Source organism: Trichosurus vulpecula, chromosome 1 (genome assembly GCF_011100635.1).
Source record: "Trichosurus vulpecula isolate mTriVul1 chromosome 1, mTriVul1.pri, whole genome shotgun sequence".
In the NCBI taxonomy this organism is placed as follows: Eukaryota; Metazoa; Chordata; class Mammalia; order Diprotodontia; family Phalangeridae; genus Trichosurus; species Trichosurus vulpecula.
In genome coordinates this window covers 196,224,048-196,236,022 of record NC_050573.1, presented here as the reverse complement: position 1 = coordinate 196,236,022, position 11,975 = coordinate 196,224,048, and positions in this window count along the sequence as shown.

The following is an 11,975-nucleotide window of genomic DNA, read 5'->3' as shown; positions in this document are numbered from 1 at the left end:
ATAGTTACCAATTTGCAATTTCTCTTTTGCTTGAAACCTACATCAATGTGGGGGGGGGGTAGTCTGCCAGTGTTGTGGCTGGGCTATTTAAGCATGGAGGTATAGACTATTGCTATAATGTTTATTTCATTCTGTGACACTGAAAGTTTTTTTAAACCACACTGATGATCACAGCACCCAGACTAACAAACTTAGCTCTAGAGTACGAAAGTGACAGATATGTTGGCAGACATGTCTAAAAATTATATTCATTTAAATGAACATTTATAAAGGAAAAATGGAGACACAGGTGTACCCAGCTCACACCCACACCAATACGCACATCAATTCACACACTTACAGAATTATACTGCCACCTTGTGGCCTTCTAATATATTGTGCCTAAGCATTTTTGCAACTCTAGACAAATTGAAATACCATAGCTCTTTGGGCAATTTCTCCTGTCCCATGGGGCAAATAAGCGAGGGGCCAGATGCAGCCTGTAGAAGGAGCCTTGTCCACCAGGCTTTTATAGCAGTTAAAGCAATAAAATGGCTCCCTAGAAGCACCAGTCCACGTCTATGATCTGAAGAACATAGAGTCCCTGATGCGTACCCATGCATAGTTATGAAATAAGTGGCTTTTTTTCTCATCTTCCCTGTGTAAAGCTGTGTTTTTTTAAGACTCTGTAGTATTCCCTCCTCTTAGGTAATCATTTCTTTAAATGGTTGAAAACAGGGTACAGAGGCTAAAGGTTGGCTTATAATTAAGAGCCTATTCCCTTGGGAACCACAAAAATGCTTGCAATACTGAACAAATGTCTTTAGGAAAAGAGTATATTCATCTTTGGACCCTTTACCTTCCTGGAAGATGACTCAAATCTAGAAAAAATGGCAATATATTGTATGCCTGTGTTAGAATATCAAAATAAGAATCTTGGTTGACTAGAATATTGGACTAAATCTAGCTTATGGAACTAGATAGAAATCAATGTGTATTCCTATATTTTGATCAAAAAAATCAACTTCATAAATACAGGTGGGAGAAACGTGACTAACAACATTCTTGTGTGTAGAAGATCTAGGGATTAATTGGACTGCAAACTCAATGTGATTCAGTAGTGGCAGTAAAAAAAAAAGTCATCAACTTTAAACTTCATTTTAAAAAACACAGCATACAGAATGGAAGGTAAAGACCTTTTTGTATCCTGCCATAGTCAGACCACATCTGTAATATTTTGTTCAGTTCTGTGGACATTTTAGGAAGGCCGTTGATAAGTTGTTCATTAATAAGGGCAAATAGGATGGTGAAGGGCCTTGAGTTCATTTCATAATGTTGAAGGAATAGGGAACATTTAGCCTGGAGAAGAGAAAATAAGGGTAGAGGGTAGCTGTGTTCACATATTTGAAGGAAGAGGAACTATACTTGTTTTCCTTGAGGGTACATTTAGCAACAATGGGTAAAAGTTGCAAAATTAAAGAATAATTAGAGACCTATTAAAAACTTAAAATCAAATGTTATCAATCAATCAAAGTGCAAATAGTGTGGAATACATGATAAGTTAAATAGGAATTTAGGGGCAGGGTTACAGGTATCAGTAGTAGGGTAATGCTTTGGGGTTTTGTTTCATATATCATGAATTGAGAGTTAGAGGGATCTGAAAGGTCATCTAGACCAAATTCTTCAGTTTACAGATGATTAAACTGAGACCCAGATGTTAACCGGATGGAACCAGCCTCTAACCTGTGGGTGGCTGGAGCCTAACAGAGCAGGCTAGAGACACAAGAGTCAGGAATCAAACAGAAGTTTAATTTCAAAGTGAGGGAAATGGCTTGAGGCAAAGACACATGTGCCAGACCCCTGCCCCTAGTCTGGGAACCCAAGGCAGTATGGGGAGATCTCAATATTTATACCTATAGTTACGCAGTGAGTTGTAGCCCTAACAGTGAGGGGTAACAGCAACAATGAGACAAGTTTGATTCGTAGCAAGGCTTCAAGACCTGAACGTGGATATAGCAGGTGCTTGTCTGAGCTCAGAGAACACCTGGTGCTGGTCAAAGCAATATAACAATGATGTGATTTTGCCAGAGGGTGCTGTTATGCCAAGCTGAGGGCACAGCTTGCTTGCTGAGCCTTAGCGCTAGAAAACTGGGTGTCTTCTAATATCTTGACACAGAAAAATTAAATGACTTGGTCACAAACGTAATAAGCAGTAAAGGCATGATTTGAAATCAGGTCCCATGACTTCAGATTTTGTGTTCTAACTTCAATATGATTTTCATGGCACCATACTGCTTTTTGGGAAAGATTGGATTTGAGCTAGGTCTTAAAAGTTGGGTAAGATTTAGATAGGTGAAAAGGAAGGAATTTGTATTGTGCTAAATTCTAAGGATACAAAGGCAAAAATAAAATAAAATAAAATTGTCTCTGCTCCCAAGGAGCTTAGATTCTACACATACATATGTAAATACAATGTATTTACAAAGTAATACAAAATAATTTCAAGAGGGAAAAAGTGATGATAAAATAGAGGATTAAAAAATCCTAATCTAGGAGGAAGCACCTGAGCTATGGCTTGAAGGAAGCTATGGAGAATATGTGAAGAAGAGTATGCAGTATACAATAAGACTATAAAGGGAGGTAAGAGAAAGATCATGAAGGATTTTAAATTCCAGGCTCAGAATTTTTTATTTTATCCTAGAGGAAATTAGGAGCTTGTGTACTTTTTTGAGTAGTGAGTGACATAGTTACATCTGTATGGATGACATGGAAAAATTCTGTTGGGAAACAGTGGAAAATAAGATTGTACATGGAGGGTACTAAGATATGTCATCAGAGAGATGTATGAGAGGATAAGAAGATGGGCTGGTCACATGGCAAGAATGAGAGTAGATAGCCTAAGTGTTCCACTTGTATTCTTTGAGATGTCTGGAGAAAGCCAAGATCGTCTCTTGCCTTTTGGGTGGACTTGCTTTGGCAAAAAGGGTAGACAGACATGGATACTTGTGATCTTGGAGGGAAAAGTCAAATTGATGTGGTCACACATCCATTTGAGTATCTAGATAGGTAAGAGCCAACTTAGGGGAACTTCAGAAATTAAGGAGAAGAATTTATACTTGATGCCATAAGACAGGGTTCCCAATCTTATCCTGAGGAGTGACTTTTGACTTATCAAAAGTCTAGGGTGGTGGAAGTGATGACCATGTAAGCTGCTGAGTGGGAGGGGGCGTCAGTAAACATCTATGATAGGAAAATGGAAGAGGTGTTTCAACCAGCCTCAATTCTTTTCTTGTAGGGGACTCTTCAAAACCAAGTATGAGGAGGCTTGTATATAACAGCTATTTGAGAATGTAGTTGGTGTAAGTGCATTCAATCCTACCATCTACCCACCTGAGATGGAAAGTGAGGATGAAACTTTGGAATATGACTTTGGAATGCTATGGAAACAGTGGGGCTTCCTCATCTCCTTAGGACAGCCCATTAAACATTAGAAATGGGCTTCCCATATATTAGACTCTTTACTGCTTCCCCAAGCTGTAGCAGTAATTAAAATTCCAGGACACAGTCAAGAAAGCAGCATTTATGTCCATGGAAATGACTTGGCTGACCAAGCAGCTAAAACTGCAGTTTTAACTCCTCAATTTCCTTAGGTACAAGTCCCCATAAGCACATCCTTAGTATATCCATCTCAGTCTGAAGGCCTGCCTAAGACTCTTAGTCTAACAAAAGAAGAGATAGCCACTGCCCAAAAAAGAAAAAAAAAGCAAGATAAGCTTCAAAAGGAGGGATGTAAGTTTGATAAGACATAGGACGATGGATCTACCCAAATGGACTTATAGTACTCCCTAAGAACTTATTCTTCTCTATGATGGAATACCTTTATTCATTCAGCCATTGGAGACCCGACAAGCTAGTGGACCTAGCTCGAAAATACTGTTGGAGGAGTTTTCACAGAGCTGCTGTCACTGCCTATGAGATGTGTCCCACCTGCCCCAAGCACAATGCACCCAAGCCTCTGCAGCCAGCCCATGGACAATTTCCTCTCCCAGATGTACCCTTTGAAACCTGGCAGATCAACTTTATCCAATTGCCACCTGCCCTTGGATACAAATATGCTTTGGTTATGGTCTGTATGTTTTCCCACTTGGTGGAAGTATTTCCCTCTCATATTGCCATGGCCTCTGGGGTAGCAAAAATCCTCTTAGAAAAAATCATTCTATTATGGGTAGGTTGCTAAAGAGATACATAGTGATATAGGCATCAATTTCACAGGAGCTTCATTAGCTAAGCTACTTTCATCCTGGCTAAGTACTCAGCATTGTGCCTATTACCCCAGTAATCAGGAATTGTTGAAAGAGTTAATGGGATACTTAAAACCTCCCTTGCTAAACTCTCTGAGGAGCTTGGTATCCCCTGGCCCAAAGCCCTTCTTTCAGCCCTGTTATTAAGCCTTAGGTCTAGACCTCTTGGTTCCCATAAGCTCAGTCCCTATGAGATAGTAACAGGATGCCCAATGCCACTGTACCCATGAGTGGGAAGCATAGCAGCCAAAGGCTCCCTCCTACAATACTGCATTGTGTTGGCTTAGAAACTATCAGAGACTTAGCAACTTCTCTCATAGTTCCCTTGGTTAAAACTCTAACCAAAACTCAGATCCTGATCCAACCCAGTGACTAGGTCTACAGGAAACGTCACTTCTGAAAACATTTCTTGGAGCCACCACGGAAAGGCCCAAACTCCAGGGAGTGGAAACCTGGATCCACCTGTTACATCTCAAAAGGGCAGTACTGTGTACTTGGACTTCAGAACCTGAAGGTGACCTGACCCTAAAGACTAAATGGATTCTGAAGCAGTCAACATCTGAGGGGGACAGCTGTTCTTAAGACCCCCAAGATGAGAAGAAGATGACAGCTGATATAGACCACCAACCCAAGAACCTGGACATGGGCTGAAGTTTGCAGTTATTCCCTCTATGAACTAAGCCTTTTTCTCCTTGTCACTGTCCCCTCAATCACTTAATGTTCATGGAAGTAGCAGTTTTTTTCTTTCACTTTTGTATTGTACTTATCTCCTTAAGTCATGATTTAAGTTATGATTAATGAAAATTTTGCTATTCAAGGTAAAAATTCCTTCGATTATGATTTGTTTTGAGCTTTGATTTCAGGGATAGTTGTCTAAATTGTCACAAAGCCAGTAATAGAAAATGGCATGTGTGGCAGTTCTTTGGACTGTTCCTGGGAAAGTTTGTGAGGATGATTTAGGACACAGCCTAGATAGGATCCTCCTGACTTTATTTCCCCTTTGTGTTATTTCCTTTCTGGAAAAGGAAAATTCCCACCTGGCTAATCCTGTGCCTTACTTTAACACTCTGTAACTACATAATTGGCTGTCAGATATGACTTATGCCTGGAATCAAACAGAGTTAAGTGAGTTTTCCCCCTGTTATATGACAACTAAGTCCCTCTTTTTTTCCTTTTATACCAAATTTCTATAATCAAGAAAATTTTCAAAATTGTGTATCAAATGCATGTTCCTTATCGGCCTTCAAGGGTCATTCTGACCTTTTTAGCCAAAAGGAGGGAATGAGGAGGGAATTTCTAATTTTTATTTTAATCAATATGATATGTGTAATGAATATACCAATAACTTAGTTTTCTTAAGAGCTGACTTTCTGGCTTGGGAATCAGAGCTCATGATGCAGCCTAAACTGATTAATCAAAACTCTGACAATACTCACAATCACTGGACTATAAGTGAAGTGAATCAAAGATTGTAGAACCTGTTCTTGTCAAGAACTCTGGCTCTGTACTTTAGGGGAGGTGGTCACAACACCCAAAGACTTAACTCCAGAATTGTAGTGTGAGACTTGAGGTTTCTAGTGGGAAATCACTACATGATAGTCTGTAATCCCCCTTCTCCCCTCCTCCCAGGTTTCTTGTGGGCAATCACTACATGATAGTTTGTAACCTCCATTCTCCCCTCCTTCCCCAGTCGTGATTTAAGTATATAATCTGTAGGGGCAGCTAGGTGGCACGTGAGTAGAGCAGTGGCCCTGGAGTCAGGAGGACCCGAGTTCAAATGCGTCCTCGGACACTTGACACACTTACTAGCTGTGTGACCTTGGGCAAGTCACTTATCCCCAATTGCCCTGCCTTCCCCCTTTCAAAAAAATTTAAAAAGTATATAATCTGTGCTTTTACTTCAGATAAGAGAACATTCCTCACTCTGAAACTGATTGGTTAAACTACCTGATAACTGGCACTCCCATCTCTAGTCCAGCTTTGTTCAGTTCCAAGCATTTTCAGGTTAGAGACTGGCTACGTAAAAAATCCTGTTGACAAGAAACTGATCAGACTTCACAAGCAACTGGTCAGTCATGACCAATTTATTGGGAAACCCCAATTAGGCAATTAACAGTGATTACAGAGCAAATTCTTTCTTGAATAGAGCAACAATGGAATATAAGTGGAATATGAAAGAGATTAATCTGGCAGCAGTATGATGGATTGAAATTAACATATAATCAACTATTGTAACAACAATGTTACTAGCAGCTGCTGTGGGGGTGTAAGACCAATAACACCAGCATACAGGAGGGCTGCTAGCAAAGGTTCTTTGATCTGCTATTCTAAAGGAAAGCAACTTTAAGGGGTTCACAATCTTACTTTAATTAAACATACATATATCATTCACTTAGTTCTGGGGTAAAAGTCAGCACCCTGAACTTTAGAGAAAATACAAACAGAAATTACAAGCGGAAATTATAAATAGAGAAAACAAACACAAATCAACAAACAAGGCTTCTAACCGTCTGACCAAAACAATACATACGTAGTTACCAGAGAGAGAGAAGCACCAACATCTGGGTTTTCAAAGTTTTAACAGCTATCCAGAATCTCGTCTGGCTTCATCACATGAACACTCTTCCCATGAGTGAGCCCCAAAGCAAAATGCTAACCTCAGAGTATATATACACCTCTTCAGGGTCAGAGGGCAGCACAACCCTCATGACCCAGGTCCATGTGACTCAAACTCATGTGACTTAGGCTTCCTTGTGACTTAAGCAGGTCATCAAAGATTTTTGATTCAATCAAAGGCAAGACTCAATCAAAGGCACTTGATTGCCTTAGTGCTGAGAACTAGAACTCCAAAAGAAAAAACCAGCAAAAAGTCCCACTTTGCTTGTCCTTACAACTATATAATTTAACAATAACAGAAAATGCAAAGAAGTGGATAAATATGTTGACAATATATATCAAGTTACAACTAGAGTCACCGCTTACCAACTGCTGATCCTTCTTTAAACTTGGATCTCCAGAGTAACCACAATTCCATTCTCTCAGGATGGTAAAATTTCTCTTCAGCATGCTTGCACAGAATAATTGGTTATTGCACAGAATAAAAGTTAAATTAGCTCTCTCAAAATGTCTCTTCCAACTCTCACTTTTCTCTATGACAGTTTAACTCATTCTCTCAGGAAAGAAGTTCTCTTAGTCTTCTCTATCTGTGCATGACTTAGTCTCAGTCACAATAGTTAACTCCAGATAGCATTTAAACTGTAATTCTCCCCAAGATACTATTCCTCCTTAGAGATACAATAACAGTGCCTTTAATCTCCAAAGGAGGAAGTATTGAAGTAAAATGTTATATATTTAGGAGAGGATTCCGGGAAGATGGCAGAGTAGGTCAGAAAATCCAAGCTCTCAAGATTTTCCCCCACAAAAGAGTTAAAATAGCGAACAAAGTGGGGTGGAAACAAAGAAGAATAGGGGCACAACCAGCATCTTCCAGGGACAGTCTGAGAAGATCAGAAGAAGAACCCCAGGACTGGGTTTGGTCCTGGGGAAGAGTAAACATATCTAGACTAGGTTCCATTTTAACAATAAGCGGCAAGCCCTGGGGTTAGTTGGTTTGAGACATTACCTCAGCCCCAGCCACTGGAACTTTTTACCCCAGGATAGTGAGGGGAGTCGTGTGTTTGAGCCCAGGAAGATTGCGGGAACCTATCCTGATGAGGAACTCCAGACCCAGCTGTGCTCTGAAGAGCAGTGGGGGCAAGAAGGAACCAACACACACCTGGTGAGTGTAGAAGCAGTGGGGCAGAAAGCCCCTGGCTGTGGGCACTTACAGGAAGTTGGAGGTTTGGCTTTGGTTCCAGGCTAGAGGGAACTAAAGATCTGGGGCAAAAGGCACATTTCCCATACCCCAGGGCTAGAGGTGATTATAAAAATCAAGTTATTACCACCAAAAAAAAAAGTGCATAGGCAAAGGAGAAAGAATCCAATCATAGAAACCTATTCCAGGAATAGAGACTACCGGAGTTCATCAGAGGAGGAGGACATTGAAGTAAAGAAATCCCCAAAGAGCAACGTTAAATGGTCACTTCTCCAAAAAGAATTTATAGAAGATCTTAAAAAGGACTTTAAAAATCAAATGACAGAGATGGAGGAAAAACTAAAATAAAAATAAAAATAATTCAAGAAAAACAAGAAGGTTATGAAAGGAAAGTCAACCAATTAGAAAAGGAGATCCAGAATCTCAACGAGGAAAATGACACTTTGAAAATTAGAATTGGGCAAAGTGAAGCCACTGAAATTATAAGAGATCAATAAATAATTAAACAAAACATGAATAATGAAAAAATAGAAGAGAAAGTGAAACATCTTATAAAAAACCAAAAGATTTGGAGAATAGATCAAGAAGGGAAAATATAAAAATAATCGGCGTAACTGAAAGTTATGATCAAAAAAAGAATCTTGATATAATAATACAAGAAATAATTAAAGAAAATTGTCCTGAAGCATTAGAACAAGGCAAGGAAGTAGAAATAGAAAAAATCCATTGAACACCACTTAAAAGAGATCCTATGAGAAAAACTCATAGGAATATCATAGTCAAATTCCAAAATCCCCAGATCAAGGATAAAATATTAAAAGCATCAAGATTAAAACAATTTAAATATGATGGTGCCACAATTAAAATTACACAAGGTCTAGCTGCAGAGACATTAAAGGACCGCACATCTTGGAACACAATATATCGAAGAGCAAAAGACTTGGGACTCTGGCGGAAAATATCATACCTTCAAATTTCAGTATTATCTTGAATGAAAAAATGGATATTTGACAAACCCCCAGACTTTCAAGACTTTGTTAAAAAAAATCCTCAACTTAATGGAAGATTCAACATACAAGAACTAAGAGACACGTAAGGTACGTACCAAAGACAGACTATAAGGGATTTACAAGAACAGAAAGAGGGGGATAAACCTGACTATGATATGAATTTAAAAAGTAAAACGATTTAGAAACAGCTAAAAAGAGTAACTATTTTATACAAGAGAGGTGCAAGAAAAAGAAAGGATACAGAGGATTTAGATGGGGGAGGAAGGCTGGTAGTTCTGGTAATCTACTTTCATCGGGGATGGGTTTAAGAGGGAACAATAAATATATGTTTAGAGGATAATAAAAGTCTTCTAAATTTAGAAGAAATAAAATGGTAGGGGTTTGGTGAGGGGGGAAAGGACAAGGGAGGGATTAGGACAAGGGAGGGATTTTTAGAGGGGAGAATGAGGGAATAGGGCCGGTGCTCTACTCACTATACCACTTCGCTGCCCCATAAAATGGAGTTTTCTTGTATTCTTTTTAAAAATCTGCTACAAATTTTTATCTTTGTACAAATCTAAAAAAATGAAACTATAGCCTAATTTTAAAAAAAATCAAACCTGAATAATTTTAATGCATTTGTATTTCAGATCTCATTCTTTCTTAAAGTTAAAGAATGTCATTTTAACACCTCATGTCAGAATCAGAACTCATCAATGTCTAAGTCTCATTATGGGAGATATGATTGAAAGCCTTCTGGCTGCTTTCAATGGCCTTCCTATTCCTAATGAAGCACATCTTAAATGATTCGTTTGAATGGAAATATCATAATGATGAAAACATGACAGGCTAAATAACAAAGACTTATTTTTACCTTATATACTTTATATCTGTTAGGCATATAGTCATTGATCAGGAAATTGGGGCCTCAGGATATAGATATCTTCAGGGTGATACTTAGGAGGTGGGGAAGGAGTCCAGAGAATGGAGCTGGTAGAAGTTCTCTATCTCTTTTCCCAATAATAACCTCGTAGATCAAATGTCCATCAGCATCCAAGTGAACACAAAGCAACTGAAATAATAGATTAGACCATGGGTGGGGAACCTGTGGCCTCCAGGCCACATGTGGCCTTCTAGGTCCTTGGGTGCAGCTTTTTGACTGAGTCCAAGTTTTACAGAACAAATCCTTTTATTAAGGGGATTTGTTCTCTGAAGTATGGGTTCAAAGGGCTGCATTTGAGGACCTAGAAGGATAAATGCGGCTCTTGAGGCCGAAGGTTCTCCACCCCTGGATTAGACCCTCCATAATTCACTTGTTATCCAACCTTGAATGAATCTAGGAACATTACTCTTTAATGCTCCAGTCCACTTCAACTGATTACTGCACCAAAAGATACCAGAGCATTGATCTTACTGTGGAGGTAGCAAATAACATCTTCCTTTTCGATTACCCTGCTGAACCACCAAAAAGGAAAGAGAACTTCTAACAGTCTTTTCTTATACAAAAAGGGAAAACAGAATTCATCTTTGGAACTGCTATTTTCCCACCACCCCAATTCCTGACTTAGATTTGGAAGAATGTAGCCCTCCTGCAACCTTAGTTGGTTATATAGAATATTCCTTACTCATTTTTGGATGCCTAAGCAGAGTTTTAATAAAGTACTATCAGTAAACAGAGAAGGAATAAAACATTTCCCTTATCATCTTGGGGCATACCCCTTCATAAATGCACACACACTATCAGTGGGAAGAGTGTATGTTATTGCAGGATGGGCTCATACCTAGAGAACACCTGGTCAAGGCAACAATGCTTATGGAAATGTTGTTGTTCATCTTTCTATATTGAAAATGACCAATGACATACTAAATCAAGGTCTAATACACCACGTTGTCTGTCACCCTGGTCTAAATCCTATATAATGTAAATCTTCCAGAACCTGAAGGAGAGGGAACCACACTTCCTTCCCAGCTCACTATTCTCTACCAAAAGACCAAATAAATTCCTTTCTAAAACTATTTGAGTTTTTGGGGTTTGTTCTCACAAACTCTCTCTCTCTCTCTGTATGTATGTATTATATATGTATATGTATGTATGTGTGTATGTATGTATGCATATATACACATACATATATATCATATATGTATATATGTATGTATATATATACACACACACACACACATACATGCACACACACATATTCCCATTTTCCCCTTTGGTCAAACCTAATTAGAGAATTTTTTTTTTTTGCTGGAGTATATATATTTCTAACAGGTTTTTATTTTCTTGAATTCTCAATGGATGCACGACAGAGAGAATTTGGAACTGAAAATAAAATAAAATTGATTTTTTTTAAAAAAGGGAAAAAATGAGAATGTACTATGTCAGCTGAAAGTCCCCAGGTATTTTACACCTCTAAGAAAAGTAGCAGGTAACCTGGGAGCAGCACAAAGCCTCCCTTGGTGGGCTTTAAAACCCCTCCTGGCTTTTCTTCCAGGGTTGCTCTGTCTTGATCCTTTATGGGTAGAAAGCTTTCCATCTCCAGCAAGAGCTCAATCTTGAGAAGTTAAGCAATGTGTGTGTCAGCGGTATCCCGCCCCGCCTAGCCCAGCCCCCCAAGAGAACAGTTTGTTTCAAGGCCGGGAAGGCACAGGAGCTGGGGGCGCTTAGAGCTTGGTCAAATATCTAAGAGGCCAAGGTCATCCACTGCATCCCGGGCCATCGCCAGTCCTCCTGACTTTTGTCATGCCACTGGACTTTGATGACTTAGGAAGGTTGAGGACTTTGCACAACTCTGCTCACTTCAGTGCCATTCACTGGCAAGTCAAGACGGCAGCCCCATTCCTAAAAAGGAAGGACAAACGTCCAACGCTTCAGAGAGAAACCTTGAATCT